This window comes from Pieris rapae, chromosome 13 (genome assembly GCF_905147795.1).
Source record: "Pieris rapae chromosome 13, ilPieRapa1.1, whole genome shotgun sequence".
NCBI classification, from domain to species: Eukaryota; Metazoa; Arthropoda; class Insecta; order Lepidoptera; family Pieridae; genus Pieris; species Pieris rapae.
This window is the reverse complement of record NC_059521.1, coordinates 7,991,863-8,014,648: the sequence shown is the minus strand read 5'-3', so window position 1 is coordinate 8,014,648 and position 22,786 is coordinate 7,991,863.

The window sequence follows — 22,786 nt, the reverse complement described above, 5'->3', positions numbered from 1 at the left end:
GCTTTTCTATACCTCTTCGGCAAGAAACGTCCTATATTAAAATCAATCACCCACAATGCTTTACTGAGTCAAAAATGCAATATTAAAGCAATACATATATGATGTTTGTTAATATAAGAATCTATTAGTGTGTATCGCGAAATAATACAGCTGAAATCGTCAATATACCAGTAATTACACTTTTTTTCGAAAATTTGAAAATGGTGCACTAAGTTCCGGCCTTTCTGCATCAGTTTTTTTGTAGCATATCTAATATTTTCTTTGAACGTGACATCTTTAAAAATATGTTTTTACATGCAAAGCTGTTAATTTATTTTGTACATCAAAACAAAAAAAAAATCTGAGCGCATAACACAAATACACCCTCTCTCCACCGAACAACAGCCGGAGTGACAAGCGGACGGGGCGTCTGCGCAGCCGTCGCTTACCGCGTGCCGTCGCTTGATCACGTCGTGCATTTTTATACGGAATTAATGTCAGATAGTACGTTATTCGATTCTATATCTCCGAAACTAAACAAGATACGAAAATTTTAAAAACGCACGTCTGTAGAGTTCGTATTCCTTATCTCGTTTAGCTATTAAACTCATTTTTGCTCAATGATCACATCGGACTCTGTTCTACGGATAGGTCGATATATTCTTTATCATTTCTTAGCAGGCGGTTTAAACATTGTTGTTATGTAATTAGTATAAGCGGCCCTTCCCGGCTTCGCATAGGTGGACGACTAGCTCTAAAAAAATTATAGATAATTATGTACTTACCTTAATATTATGGAAAAAATAATCTATCATTAATATTTATCGCAGCGCATGTGATGAAATATATATATATTAGTGATAATGTAGCATTTAAATCGTGAAATAATTTATGAAATCGGTCCAGTACTTTTTGAGCTATTTCAGTGCAAACAAACATAGAAATCATTCCTCTTTATAATATTAGTATAGATAAAAATAATAGTTTAAGAATAGCTAAATGTACATTATAGTTATTTATCTAATTAGACTGAAGGCTGTTTATACATAAATTACGGATGACACAGTACCGCACCTTACGACGGAATATTTTGACGAAAGTTTCTATCTGTCCATCTATCTATCTATCGACGGTAGAAATATGACCTTGGTGAAACAGGAAAGAACTATTTAATTTTAAACCGTCGAATTAACTTTTATAATTATTAAAAGACTAAATCAAAACAAAAATTATTTTTTGGTTGTTACCAAAATGTGACCATTAAAACAAGCAAAACAATATCCGTGGAATAAAAACTAGTTCGTTATAGTTAAATGTTTTACAAAAGTTCTGAATAAAATTAGACAACATTAAAACAGTGGCCATTTTGCCTAAATACCGAGGGTATTAATGCACATTGCACACAAAAGAACATAGATAGTTTAGATGTAATCTCATAAGAGCAACTATTGTAATCTTCATTGAGATTAATTAGTTTATATTATATTTATGTACCTTTTCCTTAAAAAATAATAATCGATAATAATTTAAAAAATCTTTTATTACATTGTAAGTTATCTCCATTTTTTTAATTAGATATTTCTTTCATAAGTTATATGAACAATCCGATATTCTAGAACAGTATAATTGGACAACTCTCTAGACTTTGTTTAAGCATTCCACTAAAAGTGTAGGACTATGATTCTATTAGACCGTAGTAGTTATAGGAGAGAAAAGGAGAAAAAAATAATAATATATATCCAGGACTGGATTCGTATACAATGGACATGGTACGTTTAAGAAAACCAAAGTGATGAATCCTTACCATTACACTTAGGCTTAGGCTAGGCTCTCGGGTGTCCCACGGCAGGCATTATTATAGCGTATAATAGTAATATTCTTTAAACTTTTTAGTAAAATTAACAAACATCTATCCATACTTCTATGAACGCGATCTGTCTTACGCTTAATTTAAACTATTTAAATAAATAATATAATTATAAATATATTGCAGTATTTTAATTATTACCTGTAATGGGATAGGTAAATCGGGCGTATTTACACTCACAAAAATTATTTAGACAAATTCCTTGATGACGTTTTTGATATCTTCAATTTTCTTTGTTCCTTTTTTAAAAAGAGTTTTATAATACTAATAAATAAGTAATAAGAAAAATACTGATGAAAATCATAATATAAAATATTAGATTTTTTTTGTCTCAAGTTTTATATTTTGTTTGCTTGAATATTAAACTTTGGAGAAGTGTCTGATAAAAGTGATTCAAATAACCTAAAATTTTCAGGATAAAATGAAGTGTCTTTGGGAACTCATTAAATACAAAATTAAAAAAGAGTTTGAAAGAGAAAATTAATATTCCTTATCAGTATAAATTCTACAAACGTCGTCACCGATGTAGAGGTTTTACATTAAACGTAGAGCCTCTACGACGTCTCTACGAAGCCTCTACAATTTTATTTTATCGTAGCGAAAATAATGGTTTATCAAACTCAATTATTTGATGTGTTAATTATAATATTTAATTAACCACCCTGCGGGTTGTAATTATACAATTATAAATATTTAATTAATTTACGAAAGATATCAAATATTTTGTTGTAATAATGTATTCGTACTTTTTTAATCATCACTATACTGAATACTGAAAGTTTAACGGATCTTACATCTAACACTTAAAGCAGCGTAAATACTTTAATTATTTTTATCGTTTTCATTTATATTCAATTTATTTCATAAAGAAAATACAAGCATTAAGCCTTACCTATACTGAAAACAAATAAAGAATAAAAATTACCTTGACACGAACTTACATTATCCCATTTCAATATCACTCACACATCACTTCACCCACTGCACTGAAAATTCGATAATCAACAGACACGCGTCTGCCTTGGCGGTCACTCGTAAACTGCCGTGCGGGGCCCGCTCGCCCGGGCCATACATTTACAAAACGTATTTTACTCTTAGTGCCTGTTTCACAATGTATGGATAAAGTGCCAAATAGCTATGCAACACATAAATTATTCGAAAGATAAAAGTTCCAAATAGGATACTTCGAATTTCATGACGTATAACGCTATCTGACAGTCGTGAAACGGAAAAATACTATTTATCCTACCAATAAGTAATATGAACTTATCCGGACATTGTGAAACAGGCCCTTATTCCCACAATTATTTACATTCAATCTAGACTGTCATATTGATGTATTAAATCTTACATTGTTGAGTGCGATGAGATGTTTTCGTGCGATGCGAAGCGGAACATTGACCCTTAGCTGTATGAAAATAAAGGCTTTATCACGTTATTGTTAATGCGGAGTATTTTTCAGTTTGGTTTATTTGTCTAAGGAATAGATGCCAGTTTGTTTAATATGAATATCATGATATTTAATTTTTTATGAATGTTGTAGCAGATGTCAGCAAGCATAATAAAATTGCTGTGCATGTTTGTATGTTAAATTACATTTTTATATATATAATAACTTCAAAGCTATATTCACATATACAAACAAATATTTGTCATTGGTTTAAGTAATCTGTAAACAAATTCATTATATATAATAAATATTTGCACATTGATACTGTAAAACCTCTCATAACAGTTTTAGAGATTAGTAAAATGAATGAATATTATAATCATTTTATTGAGTAAAAAAACTTTTTTTTATTAAATGGCAAAAAATTTAATCTTTGAATGTAAGTCACACCAAACTACTTCTACTAAGCGTATATTTTAATTTTGCTTAAATTATTAAACCATCATGTGGTTACGATATATACACCTACCTAAAAGTCCTTACTGAATGGTGGTTACAGAAAACTCGGTAAACTGGGGTTAAGTTGGTGGCCAAAAGCACTAAATAAACTGCAATGGCGAAATATACAGGAGGATTGATGATAATTCAAGCATGAGTAAAAATTTCTATTCGTGTATACCTGAAACCATATCTATATATGTATATAAACAATATTATTAAATGCTTAATTCTATGACTGTTATTTACAAACAAAACTAAATAATTTGTAATAAAAACAAAACAATTAACATTTTATTGGAATCAGTTTTATGGTCAGGTCGTCTTCTGAAATAGGCCTCCCATATTCAAGACTTACCAGTCTAAACTGCTCTATCGCTTTGCCCTTATTTATATTTTATCTGTCCATACTATTACCTGTCCTTTTGCTTTCTATTGGAAAGCATTTCAATACCTTTAGTCCATTTCTCGTTTTTACTTCTCTTTTTATGAAACGTCATTTACTTTTGTCTTTTTTCGTATTTAAACAATACATCGATTTTTGTACAAGAGCTTGGAAATAATTAATTTCTTATAATTTATAACGTTTTTAAAGAATTCGCATACCAAATACTGCAAGAATATTAAATGTAAATTTGTTTTGTTGTTGTTAGGTTGTGAAAAACGTGTTTGCTTCTTAGAACCACTTAAGCCCTAATAGTATACACGATGTAACAGCCGCTTCTCATAACTGTCGGATTAGAATTTAATATTGTGACTAGGTAGAAACATTAAGGAGAGTATTATGAGGGGATTTAGGTTTTAGGTACATAAAATATAAAAACGATTAAACACAGAACTTGGAAATATGATTTTTATTGAAAAAAAAAATTACTGCTGTTTTAGTAAAAAGTCTTCTTCTTCTTCAAGTGCCTCTCCATTACTGGAGGTTGGCCGACAGTTTTCTGAAACGCGTCTCGTCCTGCGCCAGATGTAGCAACTCTTCCGCATTTGCAATACCCTTCCACTCCCTAAGGTTGCGAAGCCATGACTTCTTCCTTCGACCAGTACCCCGTTTACCCTGGATGATACCCATTATAATTAGTTGAAGGAGGTGGTAGCGGTAATGGCGGAACATGTGGCTCAGGTACGCAGGAAAAAGTCTAGTCTTTATTAAAATATCAAAATAATTTAGAAATGCGTTAAAATACCTTGTGTAAAGAAACTTTACAATAGGTACTCCAAAGTAAACATTTTAATAATTAAACTACTTCTTAAATATGTAGTACTATTTTACAAATGAATTCCGTAACTCTACGGACATACTTTTGTGTCTCGAGGGAACTTTTTATTTTTTATTTATTTATTTGGTGCACAAAACACATTATAATCTTTACAAAAATAAACTTAAAACTAATAGTTATGAACAGGATTCTAATGTAAAACCATGTGCACACTGCAAAATTAATGTTACATCAATAAAAGGCTCATAACTAACAAAGGTAACATAGTAAAAAAAAAAACAATAATAATAATAATAATAAGTTCCTCGACACCAATTTAACGTAACGTTAACCAGGACCACAAGGGTCAGCACTTAACCTACGATGGAGGATGTCTTTAACGACACTAATGAATTTATTGATGTTGCGACAGAATATGTCCACAAGTAAGTGGTTGCTCTTTGCCATCTCGTTATATTGACGAGCCATCCTGGTCAAAGGGTTGTAAAAAGAGATGTTATTCTTATAAGTTTGAAGGGAAAATAAATTGACTTCGTTAGCTCTACGGGCACTAAATCTAATGTTAAGGCTAATGTGAGCTAGTAGTTCGGGAGAGTCTATAATGGAGTGGGTGATTTTGTAAAGGTAAACTAAGTCGAAGACTATGCGTCTGGATTCTTTTAAAAGAATAAAAAGTAAGTTCAGCATAGTTGCCAGTTATTCACTTTTTCAACTAGCATAACTTTCAGTATAATTTAAAACAAGTTCTATATTGTAACTTTAGAAATTATAACTGACTTTCGTTAACGAAAATTCGATCACATATATGAAGAAAAATGACATAAACTTCATTGAATTTTACCTTTTTCTCATTCTATTTTTTTTTTTCATATTAATTATTATTAATGATACATAAATCATATTGTAACCGATGTGAGTGGCAGTATGCCTTCTGTCACGTATTGACCGTCATCGTGTGTTAGGTTTATTTTCGCGGCGTTTCAGTTGCGGCGCTCAAAGTCCATCGATAAAATGTTTGCAAAAGCTTAAAAATTTAACTTTACGAATATTTTAAACAGTTAGTTAAAAAACCAAATAGTAGGTAGGTAGGTTTTTTTATTTATCAACAGTCCTTAATATATTTTTTTAGTATAATATACAATAATTATTTAAAATTAATAATAGTTTACGGTAACCATAGTCCAAATAGCCTTATCAAATAATTATATAATTTTGTTTTATCTAACATCGTATTCCTGACTTATTAGCATCTATAATGATGTAATATATAGACGTACAAGGTACATAGCATAAAAAAAGAATAACGTTGCAGAAAACAATGGTCTATGGTCAATTCCACCTAGTCTGTAACACCAAGGAGTTTACGTTTCTTTTAGGAGGCGAGAATTTTTTTACTTTTTCCAATTTTAACGTATCTATGTATGTGGCTGTGCAACATAGCTTTGGCGCGATTCATTCATTCTACAACTATTATTTATAAATTTCTATCGCAATGTATGAAATTAAATAAAGGAGCATCGGCTTATAATAATAGCTTCGTTAATTAGTAATCATTTTAAGTTTTATGTTAGGCAGTCCTAATAAATTATAACAATACCAAAGAAAGTGTAGTCATATCTGTTGTGTATGAGTTGGCCTATTTATAATGTGTCAATGTGCTTATTACATATATGTTATGACGATTCTATTAGGTCTTTTTATAAATCTTTAACACCTCGGTCATCCGATCTGTTCATTATCGGAGTAACTATGGTTTCTAGATATCGGTTCTAAAATAAAACTAAAAAAACAAAATACTACCAAATATTTTCCAAGGGGACAGTGGAAGTTATCTGTATCTTATAATAATTGATTCCCTGTATAATACACATTTATATACCTATTAAAATAAATCAGAAGCACTACAACCTCTTTAGGTCTTGGCCTCAGATTTCTGAATCTGTTTCATGATCACTTTTAAATCTAATAGGCAAGTAGGTGATCAGCCTCCAGTGCCTGACACACGCCGTCGACTTTTTGGGTCTAAGACATGTCGGTTTCCTCACGATGTTTTCCTTCACCGTTCGAGCAAATGTTAAATGCTCACATAGAAGTCCATTATTGCACAGCCCGGGATCGAAACTACGACCTCAGGTATGAGAGTCGCACGCTGAAGCCACTAGGCCAACACTGCTCTATAGATACCTATTAGATACGTTAAAAATCTGGAGACACGTACATGAAATAGCAGCTGTATATTTTGAAGTTCATATATTAAAAATCAAGCCGTACATTGTTTCATTTGAAAGCCGTGTAAAAAGTTTACGGCGCAAACGCCAGCTGTTCACTTTATTATGTGTCAGAATAGCCGAGATAAAAAAATAGAGTGTCGCGAACAAAAAGTATTAAGCCTATTGCAAAAACTGGACTTTACAGTGAAACAATAAAGTTTTACTGTCAACCTCTAGTCAACAACAGGATCGTTATCATAATTTCGAACAGTTTTGAACAGTATGTCAATCAGATAACAGTATAGAAGTGGTTTGAAACTTGGATTGATAACAATCACTACATATTATAAAACAAAGTCGCTTTCTATGTCCCTATGTCCCTTTGTATGCTTAAATATTTGAAACTACGCAACGGATTTTGATGCGTTTTTTTAAATAGATAAAGTGATTCAAGAGGAAGGTTTATATGTATAATAATATCCATTAAATAGTGGAGAAGTACTGTTAAATTTGAGGCTTCTAATGTGATGTCGTAAATAATTACATTTTTTCCGCTTACATTGCAAACGCAGGCTGAACCCAACGAGTTTTATCAAAATAATGTACTTAGTATTGTACACATTGAAAAGGTACAGAGAAGTCCGTGACGGTATATGTCTATCTCTTATGGATTACCCACATTTTTATATACAACGTTCACAGATTTTCTGTAATGTATTTAGTATCAGCATTGCACCCGTGCGAAGCCGGGGCGGGTCGCTAGTTAGAATATAAACTGATATTATGAAGTAAGAATTCGTTCCATGGGTGAAGGGGCTGATCTCAGGAACAACTAGTTCGAATTGAAAATACTATATAATGTCATGCTATTACTGTATGAATGTCAACTAGGTGTAATGGTCAAATTATAAATAAAAAAACTATAAACTTATGAATACAGTCCATTGTCCTCTGCCTTAGTCGACACCTGAGCGTTGTGGTCAGAGATAAAGTCAAGGCTGTCTACGTTTCTACTCCATACCGATAGGGAATACTGGAGCCCGTATCAGTCTTATTTTAATACCAAATCCTAGTTTCAAGTCACGACATCTTTAGCCATGCCGTTTCTCCTTTTAATCTCGGGGATTTTTTGGAATCCAAGTTATATAAAGCTGCAATGTAGCCTAAATATAAATTAACATACTAAATTAATTAATCTCGTATTTTGTATTATGAAGCTTCTTAGTACCTTTAAAGGGAAATAGTATAGTATATAATACAGTATAGTAATACATTCACGACTACCCATAACAGCTGTGCTAAAAGCCTCATTTAAGGTTTTTAATTTCCTAGAGTCCGGTGTCTCTCTTCGCATAGTCGCAGCTACATTTTAAATAGTGTAAAATAAAGCCGTATCTGTTTAGAGCTTTATATTAATTAGACTTTGACAAATTTTTAGGTAATCAATATGTAATAGAGAAATGTTAATAAACTTTTGTCGTAATGAGCCGTCTAAATGCTAAGATGTTGCAAACTACATTGTTCTACGTGAGTGAATATCTTGCTATATTATAAAACTCAAATAGCTAAAATAGTAAAAGTACCACTCTTATTATTGTACAAAAGTGTTGGCATAATCGTTTAAACGTGCGACTCTTATCTCATAGGTCGTAGGATTTGTCTTACTGTGCCCATTGGCTTTTTTCTATGTGCGCATTAAACACTATTCCAAGCCGTCAAAATTTAATAGTTATCACAAACAGATATTATATTAAATTCTGAAGAGGGCAAATTCGAAGTCCAACGATAATATTCTCGCGTACAAACAGCCTTCGAGGTGACAGGTTTATGGTAAGTCTACTGTAATTTGCGCGTAATTTTCTCTAATTATTATATAAAAGCCGAGAAAACGTATACAGTCTGTTACAAAATAACGTACCTAGTAGATTTTATTCAGTAACTAATGAAACTGTTCTTTTGTGGTCTTTTGCGAGAATCATAAACAAATTTTACTCTATTGTTATTGTGTCTTTGGTCTTTCGTGAAGTCTAGTTTAAAGCAAAAATGCATAATATTTGAGTAGTCTCTCTTTGACAGCGTAACCCTGCACCAATGAATACTATTTAATTTAATAATAATTTTTTTTTGTCATTTGTATATTATTTTAAAGTATACAACAGAAAATATTTAATAAAGGAATATTGGTATTCATATCGTTAATCCTCTGGCAAATATTATTTGTTCTAATTATATTACAATTACATTTAAATATTGTATTTTCATTCCGTTGATAATTTAGATTCATACTGTGTCTGCAGAGCGTTGAATTGAGTTTGTGAGCCTATAAGTAGTAATGAGAAAAAAGTATTTTTATGTTTGTTGTTTTAGCTTCGTCTGAGAGCAAATTTTTCGGGTGTTTAATTAATCACTATACAAATTAACTTTATAAATAAATAAAAATAATGGCACCACACCCTTTTTATATATGGGCCACAGACAGATTCAAGATCATTTGTAAATCTAATAGATAATAGGTGAACAGCGTCCTGTGCCTGACACCTGCCGTTCGACTTTTTGGGTCTAAGGCAATCAGGTTTCCTCACGATGTTTCAATTCTATTGGTACTCAGTCTGAGGTCCTACCTCAAGGAAGAGAGTCGTACCCTGAAGCTCCTAGACCATCACTGCAATTTAACTTTACATTAAAAAAAAACTGTGTGTTCCATCAACTCCTGGGCTTGTTAGTTTTATTTATTATACTCAACAGATTGCTTCAAGTTTTGGAAAAATAATTTTCTAATTTGAAATCATTTAGATTGAATTTCTGAGTAAAATATAATTATGTTTATTGCGATGTACATTGGGAATAAATTTCATAATCTGGTTCAGAGAATTTTTCATATATTATTTCAGTTTTAATGTATTTGTAATGTGAATTACTATTGATTAAAACTTTTTTCGGTACTCGCATTATCTAGTTAATGCAAATCAAATGTTACTGTAACATCAAATCAGATATAATAAACTGAAGAATATCAATTTAATACATAGCGCAGATGCCATCCAATTTAGCAAGTTTAGTGCTTATAGACTATATAGGTTTTTAATTGCGTCGCCGGCCTTTAAGATCATAAAAACCACTAAGTAGGTAATGGTTATAAGGATGTTGGAAATACCTGGTACCATGAATTGGTGGCGTAAAGTTACTTTTTTATTGAATATTTTTTTTTACTCTACTTTCTCTGTTGTTTTTTTTTTCTCTGCCATCGTTTCCAGGGAATTTATATATCTCACATTTTTTTTTATTTCTTTCAACAAACAGAGATACATTTCACTGCTACTATTTGTGAAATAGTGTATTGGAAGTGCTACGCGTCGTATATATTTATAGAATAGTTGTCTGTCTCACTTGGCTAGCGATACCTGCTGTCCATGAACACTCTAACTGCCGCAGAGCTCGTGAGTGTTTTAGGAATTGATACGTATTGTTTGGGACTTAAAAAGCGCTTATTATCATATACACCCTAATCGTAAGACCTATAAGATACTTCTCCTTAATTAGTTACAAATTACATATTTGAAACAATATTTAATGATTGATCAAAGCTAAGACGCAGATTGTGTAAACTTGAGCTTTGTGTTGTGGTAAAGTTCTAGAACTATTAATAAGTTATAAAACTTTTCATATTAAATTACAGTATTTTTGAGTTCAAAGGCCAGAACTCGGCTACAGTTTTCAACTTTCAATAATTCTTAATCGATATACGGGTGCTTGGCTTAATCTTCTTTTAATGAGAATAGTCGAACCAATTCGACTAAGGGTCCTTCAAGAAAAGAGCGTTCAAATTCTTTAAGGGCCGGCAATGCAGCCCTCTGGCATCGACAGTGTCCATGGGCGGCGGTATCACTTAACATGAGGTGAGCCACCTGCCCGTTTGCCTGTTCTATAAAAAAAAATGATACCTATGTTGACTGGCTAAGTAGTCTAGACTGCAGGTTCGATGGGATACGAGTCAATGGTAGCCAGAATGGAATTTGGTGCTGGTGATCGAAAACATCGTAAGGAAACCTTAAACCCAAAAATGGTGTTGGCGTTTAACAGGCAAAGAAGGATGATCACCTACAAGTCTATTATAAAAAAATTATGACGAAATATATACTTCAATCTAGGGCTACCTCCTTTTTATATTTAGTGAGCTATTTATTAATAAACATACTTTTTTAATGTAATCCATTAAACTTTCAAACTATTATATAACTCAAATAAAGCTCCAACGCTATTGCTCACTAAAGCCGTCAAGCCTGGCTCTATGACACCTCAGGCTGAAATTTGCCGTTTCGTGGAAATTCAATACTGTTTCACGATTTTGTCATAAAGTTTTCAGCTTTCCACGAATTCATATCTAAATCGCCAATTCCCTTTTAGTAGTGTCTATTATACGAAATAAATAAATAATTATTAATCGTTATGTTCGTACGTTTACGTAGCGCGACCATGGTGCGATTATTAGATTAGTTTTTGTAAAGATCGTATTGGAGGGTGGTATAGAGACATTATACTAGTATATTTCGTACATTCGCACATTCACTCACTGTGGTAGCTCTGCGACCCAAAATGTATGTTTATTTATTTTTATTGATTAGACGCGCAAAAAAATATATTATATATTGCTTAGGAAACTTTGCGTCAATTTGTCAGTTGTGGGTTTAATAAGAATAACATTCTCTTTAAAATTCAATTAAAAAAAAAATCAATTCAATGTCCTCAATTTAAGATATATAAAAGATATAATGTTAGGTTATGCATGTTCTTATCATTATTTGAAGACTGCTTTTAAAACCAACCGAATAACGAAACAAACTTTTAAACCATTGAAGGTCTTTATACTGGAAACATGTAATACATACTCAAAAGTGTAAAGTATTCCAACATCTGTAAGAACAAACAACTATTGCGCAAGTTCACCGCCTACGGAAACTAAACTTTATAGAAATAAAATTCGATGTAAAATATTACTAACATAATTTCCTATTGCATTATAATATCCTTGTTAATTAACTATTTATTAGAAAAGCTGATTTAATTAAAACAATATTTATGCCATAAAATGTGTATTTTTATCATATATAGGACATGTGCGCAAATTATTTATTAACACATAAAGAACAAGTTACCTACAGAATGTCATAATTTAAAGATGAGATTTTAACACCCACTCAAAACGGTTCATTTGAAAATTCTGCTTTTTTATTCACAGATTAACTTATATACTTCGCTGTTGATTTATTTTACGTGATTTGGATAATCTTTTAAAACTTTTGTGGAATTTATTTAAACCCTCGATTTCGAACATATTCTAGGAATTAAGCATCGCTCTTTATTCGCTTTGGTGGAAAACGAGTACGCAAGATTTACGGACAAATTAAATTACATAAAATTAGCCTACGGGCGGACTAGTGTACAGCGGAGTGTACAGTGCAAAACCAAATCTGTATGTGTTTGTGTATATATACATATATATGTATATATATATATATAGTTTTATATTTTTTGACAATTGAAACATTGACATTTTACAACCTGTAAGATATCTATGAAATTGCGTGGTGCTACCATTCTAATAAAACAAATGACAGTGTTCTTTTATAACATAATCTCTGACATATATATATATGTAAAATAAAATTAGAGCATCATGCTCCAGGAGGTGCTAAATCGATCTACATGAATACTAGGCACCAAATGCCTTTACATGTATAAAATTCGTGTCTTTAAAGTTTTATTTCTATACAAGCTATTCTAGACCTAAACGACAAAGGAACAGCATCCAGAAACTAGTTCATACAACACAGCTTGTTACCAAGTTTCTATTAAATAACCGCTCTTTGTCGAAGAAAATTTTACAATATCTGTAAGTGGTTACCAATAAAATGGGTCAGATGGATCCCAGTATAGATCTTTCAATACAATTACCTAGTACAACTTATTATATTTAGAGGGTTGGTTATATTTATATTTGATACGGGTTTTATAGAAAATAGTTTAAGTATGTAATAGTTACACTTGCTTGATTGCAAATTTCTTATAGTGAAGGACCAAGGCGAAGGTGAACAGGGCGCTCATAAAAATCTCTCTTGCTATTGGATTGAATATGAAGCGTTAGCAGAAAGCGTATGGAGAAAGAAATATATTTGGAAAAAGCTAAAGAAGGCCTCTACCCATGAATGGGTACGATTGATTGATTTGATGAAGGAAGTCAGGATATTAGGATATTAAGAAAAAATGTCTATAATAAATCTAAACTATATACAACATTTGTAAAGCTTGGGAATAAATGCGATTTATTATTAATAAATATTGGGTTTTATTTAAAAAAATATTAATAGTTTGTAATGCATATTTCAAGGACGAAATATTAAATTAGTTCCTAGTTAATTAAATATATTCTAATTAACTAAGTACTCTTCTATCTATTTTTATCACAGTGTTAATATAATTTTACAGAAAGAAACGAAATAGGGTAAAATTTTGTTTCTGAGACTCTATAGACTAGAAACGTCTAAGCATTGCGCGACATGAAATGTAATTTATTTTGATATAAAAAAAACTATTAACTGCAGAAATGAATGAAACTAAAAGGTTTTTATGTTTATTAAAATTATATAAAACTCTTTAAAAGTAAAATATGAATTACTAAGTAATATATAAAACATCAAATCTCGACATACTCGCTAGTAACACATAATTGAGTCATAATCATAAATTTGTTATACATATAAGAATTTCACAACAATGGAAAGATGTAGTTCCCGAGAGATACGCATTAAAGTCGCATACACAGGGCAGGTAGGTGCAATATTTTTGCTCCACAAATTCTCATTAAACTAAACAAATTTTGCACATTGCATCATAAAGGCTTTTAATTCTTTTATTTGTAGGAAATGAATTTCATTCGAGTTATGTGCGGCTTAAACCGTATAAACGGATATCCTGGAAGCTTCCTCTTTATAATCTGACACATGCAGAGACTGGAAAACTTTCCTATGTAAGCCTTAAAATTTATTTTATATTTTAATAAACCTACTACTACCCTTTGCAACGATAATTTAGTTTTGGGTAGGGAATATCTTGCGCAGGTTTTCGTAACGTACCATGGAATGCGGATTTTTTATCGTACAAAACTGACTGACATACGACATGACATATAGATGTATAACACTAAGTTTAACCTAATAGTTAAATTAATATACTATAAAATATAAAATATAATATACTGTTCTATAAAATAAAAAAAAATACGGTTATATTATATTTTGCCACGCACCTATGTGGACCCAGCTGCCCACTGAAGTATTTCAAGAAAAGAGCATACCAAATCTTAATAGGCCGGCAACTCACTGGTGAGCCCTCTGCCTTGAGAGTATGTATGGGAGGCGGTATCACGAACAACAGATGAGCCTCCTGCCCGTTTGCCATATTATATTGATATATTAAAATTAGACTTGCAAGGAATAATCGGTTCCTATTCGGTATTCGGCCTATTCGGCTGCTTTTATTATATTCGGCCGAATACTTTTTCCTAATATTTGGCTAGGCGGTAAGGGCACTCGCCGAATATTCGGTATTCGGTGTACTGCCGAAAATACTATTCCTTGTAAGTCTAATTAAAATATCTTGAATCGTATAAATTTTTATAACAAACATGTTGCATGTTCTTCATAAGCAGCTTAATATTTTTCTTACTACCTTACGCCATCGTTAAGATAAATGAAATCTTCAGAACCTCTTCAAAGACAACAAACTTAAGACGAGAAACTGAAGAAACTCAAGGAACTAACTACAAATCTCACAAATGGCGAGAACTCTATTCAACTCTGCTAAGAAAGTCTTACAACTATTTTAAAATCTCAATGCGAATTTTATTGAAGTCCCGATTGAAATTGGGTCGCAGATTGGATTCGTTACTCGACGTGCTAATAACGCCTAACGGCTGTATTAAAGGGCTTTGAAGAATCGTTATGGGTATATCCTTTATTGTTGATTCTTTATTGGCAGATTGAAAGCGTGTTAGAATCTCGCATATAACATGTTTAATAATAATAATCTTTATTTATTTTGTCACAAAACTTCATACATGATAAGTAACAACTATTTATTAATGTATGTAAATAATTGTCATTGTTCTTTTAAGGCATATTATATAGGTAGTGCTATTATTCACTCAAGAATCATACAATTGCTAATTAACGTTCCTTATACCAACACAAGGTCATTTAAAGCCTTTTTATGAGACCTAGATTTAATAGTAGTCTAGTCAAGTTCCCCGCCGTTTAGCTGTTTGGCCACATATCTGATCGCGTAGTTGGTAGACTAGTAGCGTTTCTATATAAAAAAATCGTTTAACAAATTTTTAAATTTAGAAGAAAAAAAAACAATTGAACCGTGAATCAACTCTTGAAATCAAATCAAAACTCATTTATTCATATGGGTAACATAATGTACACTTATGAACGCCAAAGAAGAAATATACATTAAATGATTCTAATTTTACATTTACTGCCAGTTCTCAAATCAAGGGCGTAGAAAGGAAGAGAAGAACTGGCAATAAACTCTCCGCCACTCTTTTAAATCGACAAGTTTTTTACACAATGTTTGTAAGGAACTGAACGTAGTCTTTATAAAAATAATATAAAGCGTATTGTTACCCATTCACATTCACTTGTTCACTCATTCTTCATTTTTAACACTAAAATTATTATTATTTTTAATCTCCTTTTTTTCAACTGTTTTAAACATGTACCACGGAATAGTTGTCTTCTAGTTACCCACAATACAGAGTTTCCCTAGTGTGGGGACTAGCGATATATGAATCTTGTCACAACCCTTTGTCATGAATAAAGTTTATTATTTTTATTATTTATATCTATTTACAATGTTGATTTACTGGGGCGGCCATAACTGTCACTTCTCCGACGATATTCTTACATAATATTTACAGATCATTGGGCACTCAATCTTTCTCCGCGTAGAATGAGTTGTAATAATTTATTAAAATATCGAGACATTGAGACATTAAAAGCTTATATTAAGATAAAAACGTTGCATACTTTATAAATTCGCTCAGTTTCATTTGAATAGTCAAGTATAAGAAATTACTTTTCAGTTATATTATACTGGTGTACAATTTAAAACCAAAATATTATTAAAGTTAGTTCCCTGAAATTTTGCCTGACGTTGGCAACATTCCCGCTAAATAGCCGTACTTACTGTATGCTATGCGATAAAACTGTGTCCCGAGTATCTTCACCTCTTTATTAAATAGTAAAGCATGAACGTTATGTACGACCTATTAAAATTAACGACAAATACACTATATAATAATTTAAAGTAACATCCGACGTAAATTATGAATATTCATATTCCGTGAATGTCTGTAAAATTCTTTTCAAATAAAATTTATTCGTACGTCAAATACCGCCGTGTTCATTCGTGCAGAAAGTCATTTTTCTGCTTCGATGCCCTTTGTGGAGTTTATTTTTAAATATTACATTTTTGGACCGCAAATGGTTAATAAATAAATTAATTTTCTTTATTACCTTACGGGCGGATGCGCGCGATTTCGTATAAATAATAATGTTATTCATGATTTGTTACCCAACAACATAATAGGGTATTTTATTGCGAGAAAAATTGTCTCTACTAGCAACACCTCGGGTGCACTGCAATGATTCAGCTACATTAAAAAAAAACTACAATGACATTTTCCATCAAGTAAAATGCCGTCGAAAAAATGGCGAGTTGTGACCCGCCCATCGCGAGAAATTTAATTTTATTGCGTTTGATCATACTTTCACAACTAACTCATTGATTACCAGTAAATAAAATGTCCATTGCTTGTTATAAAGTTTTAAACATTATCTTATACTTGAATATTTGTATAATATATACTTCAATTTTTCTACATATACAATTATAATGTCTATACGTCATTTAGTTCAATAAACAAAAAAATCAATAAACATCTAATGCCAAGCACCTTAAACAATTTCTTAATGACACTGGAACGCTAGTTGCGTTTAAGATTCAGGCTAGGTCTAGTTTAAATGCTCGTATTCATAGAAGTGTATTATGTAATAACGTTAAATTATTAAAATTAATTAAGTCAACCTAAGTGGATATCCTATTTCGAATGTAATGTTATTTTTGAGTCAAATAAAGTAATTTTAATTATTATATAATTTCAATACAATAGAAAATGTCCAAAACAAACCAAGACATTTCAAAGAATATAACGGATCTCTAAGAACATCACGATTTCTATTCTATTGTAAAATAAGGTGTTTTCAAAGCAAGCGAGGACTATCGGTCTTATAGTAACTTGATTTATTATTGCGAGCAATGCAAACGCCGATATTCACTTTAACTCCATTTTATTGAAATGTTAAGGTGTATTAAGGAAATGTGAATATATATAGCCAGCATTACTTTTTTAACTACATTTTAACTGTAATATATAATTTATGTATAGCATTGTTTGTCTAGTGGCTTTAGGTAGTTACTCCAAACCCACATAATATCGTCCATTCGGCTGGGCGTAATTTTTTTCTTTGTGCTTTATTAACACTTGTCAGACATTTGTGAGATCATTTTTTTTATATAAAACGGGCAGAATGTGTTAAGTGATGCCCATCGAGACACACTTAATGCCAGAGGGCTTTTAAGAATTGGTTCGCTCTTTTCTTGAAGGACCCTAAGTCGAATTTGTTCAGGAACCTTACCTACTTGCCTATACAAATTATAATACCGGGTGCAATTTGAGGACAAGGCAAAAGGTTTATAAAATTGTAAGTTCGAGGGAAAGTTTGCTTATCTAAATAAATTAACTGATATCATAGCCAAAAACACTATTGATAGATTATGGGAGACATCAACATAATATAGAAATAATCTGACATATCATGACAAATTTCGACCCAACCCACAGGTTAGAAAAATATAATGTAAATAATATAGTAGTAGTAGTAGTAATATTATTATTAGTTATTTCACACTGCGTAATAAATAATGAAAGTCTATTTTTATTTGCTAATAAGTATATTTAATATATCAGTATTAAATCTGTATTAAGGAGAAGAGAATCTGTTCTCGATTTATTTTTATACATATCAGTGCTTGGCACTTGAGACTAGTTCAAATGTTTTTTTTTTAATTTTCTCATAAGGTCCGCGGTAAAAACAAGATGAATTGCCTCGCAGAATTAATTTGTCTCAAATTTTAATATAGGCTCTCCTTTTTTAATAGAATAGGGGGCAAACGGGCAGGAGGCTCACCTGATGTTAAGTGGTACCACCGCCCATGGACACTCTCGATGCTAGAGGGCTCGCGAGTGCGTTGCGGGCCTATTAAATATTTTAAGCCTTTGCACGCTTCATGAGCATTGGCCAGCATGTAAGATGCATGTACTGAAAAAAAATTAACGTAAATAGTATCTAGAATAATTTGGACAATCTATTTAGGTTTTATTAATTATCAAGAATCAAACATGTGACATAAACGCTACTAGAGTTCTCGTTGTGAAAAATGTATTTTAATATTCAGTATTGTACGTTCGCAATATGTCACAAACATCAAACCGCTGGCTGACTAATGAACGCGTCAAAACAATATTTCCTCCAACGATTAATCTCTCGTATTATATGCAGTAATGGACTTTGATTTTTTTCTCTTACTCAAATTACAGTTCAAACCACTCATACTATAGATATCATGGGCATTATTCATGTATTAATTGTGTAAAAGAAAAAACTTGGTGTGAAAGTGGCGGAGAGTTTATTGTCAGTTCTTCTCTTCCGTTCTACGCATTTGATTTGAAAACTGGCAGTAAATGTAAAATTAAAAGCATTTAATGTATTTTTCTTTTTTGACGTTCATAAGTGTACATATTACCTACGTGAATAAATTATTTTTGATTGTCAATCAATCGACAATAATTGATTGATTAGAGTCATAAATTTATATAACTCAATATCTTATGGTTTACGATCTAACGAAAAAGTTTATACAAATAAAAAATTGAATGTTTTTTAAATTGGGACAGGGGACAAAAAATCTGTCTGGCAATCAGAAATACATATATTTGTAAGGACTAACCATCGCCAATAGATCTGCAATGCAGGCAGGCTTACGAATGTCGACCTTTATGAAAACTATTACTGATGTCTCATTAACTCATGCTAGCTCGGCTGAGCTAGATTTTTTAATTATCTTTCAATGTAATGCTGTTATTAAGGTTGTGTTATCTGTGATCACTATAAACATATACATCCTAAGTAGCTGTATCTCAATAATAACGTCATCATCATCGTCATCGAGTATTTTAAATAAATCAATGTTTTATAACCCAAAAATATAAATATAATTAGTTTATTGATAGGTAGGTGGACTCATTTTCCGCAACCATACTCAAATTTAGTCCATTTTCCGTAAAGCCGTGGCTACTCAAGCCAGACCAGCTCCTTCCAGAAGCACAGAAGTCTCCTGGGCACACAGGCTTCTCGGAGCAACCTCACTGTTCCGAGGATTTTCTTACATTGTTTAGCCACAGCCTCGCAATGCAGGACTACGTGACTGATTCCTATGCGCTGAAACAGCCTCTGCACATGGGGCTGTCCATCGCGCCTAGGACAAATAGATGTTTATTAAGGAGACAATGACCCGTAATTGTCCCCATCATTGTTTTCAGATTAGTTTAGTTTTTTCATTCACATTTATTGATTTTCAGAACTAATTGATTCTTTTTATAGAAATGTCTAGGGAAGAATAGTACAAATACTTCATATAAAACTTGGCATTAAATTTTATGAAATTGTATGTATAAGTTTCGTCTATAGAAGGTATGTTTAATGTAAGGTATTTAGGTATTCTCGCGAAAGCTGAAATCAAAATAGAGCCCACGAGTTGTGGACCCTACTATTAGATCTCAATGTAATGGTGGTCTTCTTTATTCCTTTTATACTATTTATCTATATATCTGTATTGCATATATTATTTATATATTTAAAATGTTTTACCTTAATATAAAAAACAGGTTACATATGTTGTATTGCAAAGTAATGCGGATTTTCACATATATAATGGATATTATATTAAGTGAAAATCCGCACCCGTCATTTACTACGGAATGCGTTTTATTTACGGTATAACAATATAAATGCTAGAAAAATCAATTAAAAGTTTTTTTTATTTCATTTAAACAATTTCTAAGCAAATGGCAAGGTCTTAGTTGGCAGAATTTCTTTATTCACTGCACTCCTGCACTCCTCAAGATGAGATATTGTCAAAAACAATATTTTTTTAACTTATTCATAATCGTTTGATTGATTCCAGCACCTTTAAGTAATAATTCAATTATAAAACAATCATAATTTATTCTTAAAAAATATTTCATAACATAGATGAGAAATAATAATAATAAAATTAAATTAAAATTAAATAAAATAATAATCAAAAAAATAATAATAACGAATAAAAAAAAACAATAATTTAAATCGTCTTTATATATATGGATGACTTCATTCGAGGAAACGTAGTAATTCTATCCAAATGGTCAACAAAACCTTATCGTCTTACGTGCGATGCCACATTTGTGTGTTTGTTTTTACTTATAGAACTACGAACATTTTGAGTATACCGTCCCTAATTGGATTATTTTCTATATTATATACATTTATATTTTTTCGATCGATGTTGTTTTCATCGTCTAACAAACGTTGGGAGAAACTCTCAAATTAATAGGGTATGTCGCTACCATAATGATAATGGACAGAATTTTTACGTGTTTCTCTGGACTCGGGTAAGATTATAATTAGGACACAGTACCCATAATTCAATTCCTTATTCAATTAGTTTATTATTGGTTTTATTAGTGTTGTTTGTATTATCGGCACCGCTTTTTATATTTTTGTACCTACGTCAATTTGTTTGTTGTTATTATGTATTTGTCTCAATTGTCTTTTTTAATATAATGAATATTTATTAGACTTGCTTATTTGCAAATATGCCTCATAGCATACATATTTAAAAGTAATTTAATTTTTATCAGTGGCGTAGCGTGCCTTGTCGGGGCCCCGTATAAAATTTTTTTGGAGGCCCTTATATGGAGGTAAAGATTTTTCACAAAAGAAAAAATATTGTGAGAAGTAATATTTATTTATCACATAATTTACCCATTTTACAAATAAAAATCGAATTTTAAATGTTCACTCTCCTTGCCTTTTTATCGGCAAACTGATTTATTAAATCATTTATGGCTGATGATGATTTTAGTTTTTCTAAAGTTTCTGCCTCTAAGGACAATAGTGAGATGTCTGACAGCCGTTCTTGTCCCATCGAAGTTCTTAAGTAATTTTTTATTAGTTTTAATTTTGAAAAACTTCTTTCTGCCGTTGCGGTTGTAACTGGAGGGGTCAAGATTAAAATTCATGCTGTGATTACTTCGGGAAAACTGGATGCAAGACTATTGAATTTTACTAGCAATAATTCAATGAGTTCTTTAATGGAATATTTTTTTTAATTTCAGAATTTTAGCATGTTTTTAGAGCCTTTAATTGGTCAAAAAGATTAAGTGAGATGTCTTTACTGTATTTAGCAGACAGTTTTCCGAAAGCGTTTAATATCTCTTCGCTTGAAGAAGATAGGAGTTTCTCCGGTTGTAATATTTCGAAAAATTAGAAAGTTTTTATTCTTTTTCCTGACACACTTTGGGGGCCCCCGTGGCCCGGGGGCCCCGTATAATTGATACGGCAACTACGGCGGTAGCTACGCCCCTGATTTTTATCAACAATAAGGATAGGGTACCAACCAACTTGGCGATTAAAAATAGTGGCTGAGAGCCTTGCTCATTGCTTGCCTTCTCGTTCGCTCATCGTACTTTATTTATGCTGTAATTTATACGAGTGTATGGTTTGACGTATGTAATGCAATTTTGGTTGATTTGTTTGTTCTGTTCAGCACGAATTATCTACATAACCGCGTGCCATATTCTTACTCCGCTGGCACATAGTCTTGCTCTAAGAAACAAAAGAACGTCACATATAACACTTGCGAATTACATAAATCTCTCTGAAACAACAAAAAGTGTGGTGTAAACTATCATCAGAGCATCACCATGATCATCATCTAATAATTATACAGCCCCTTGTGGGCCTTAGTCTCCTCTAGTACACTTCACCATCACAATCTATCCAGTGCTTCTAAATTCCAAACCTCTATTGCTTTCAGTTTACGATTCCATGACAACTCCATCCCAGTAATGCAGCCTTGGTCCACCGGATTTTCACTTATCACCGGGTTGTGAGTTCAGTAAGGAGTTCTATCGTTCGCCATTCTGTTCACATGTACCAGCCACTTGAGCCTGTTGCACTTTATGAATTGGACGATGTTGGCATCGTCTAGGATGTTATACAGTTCTCCATTATAGCGTATACGCAAAACGCCGTCGTCGCAAACACGACCAAAGATTCTTCGAAGAAGAAATCTAAATCCAAATCTTTGTTTTTTTTTTATTCTTTATTACTCAATATGTCATATGGAACAAGTGTAGTGGTTGCAGCTCCTTACAAACATTGTGTAACATAAATTT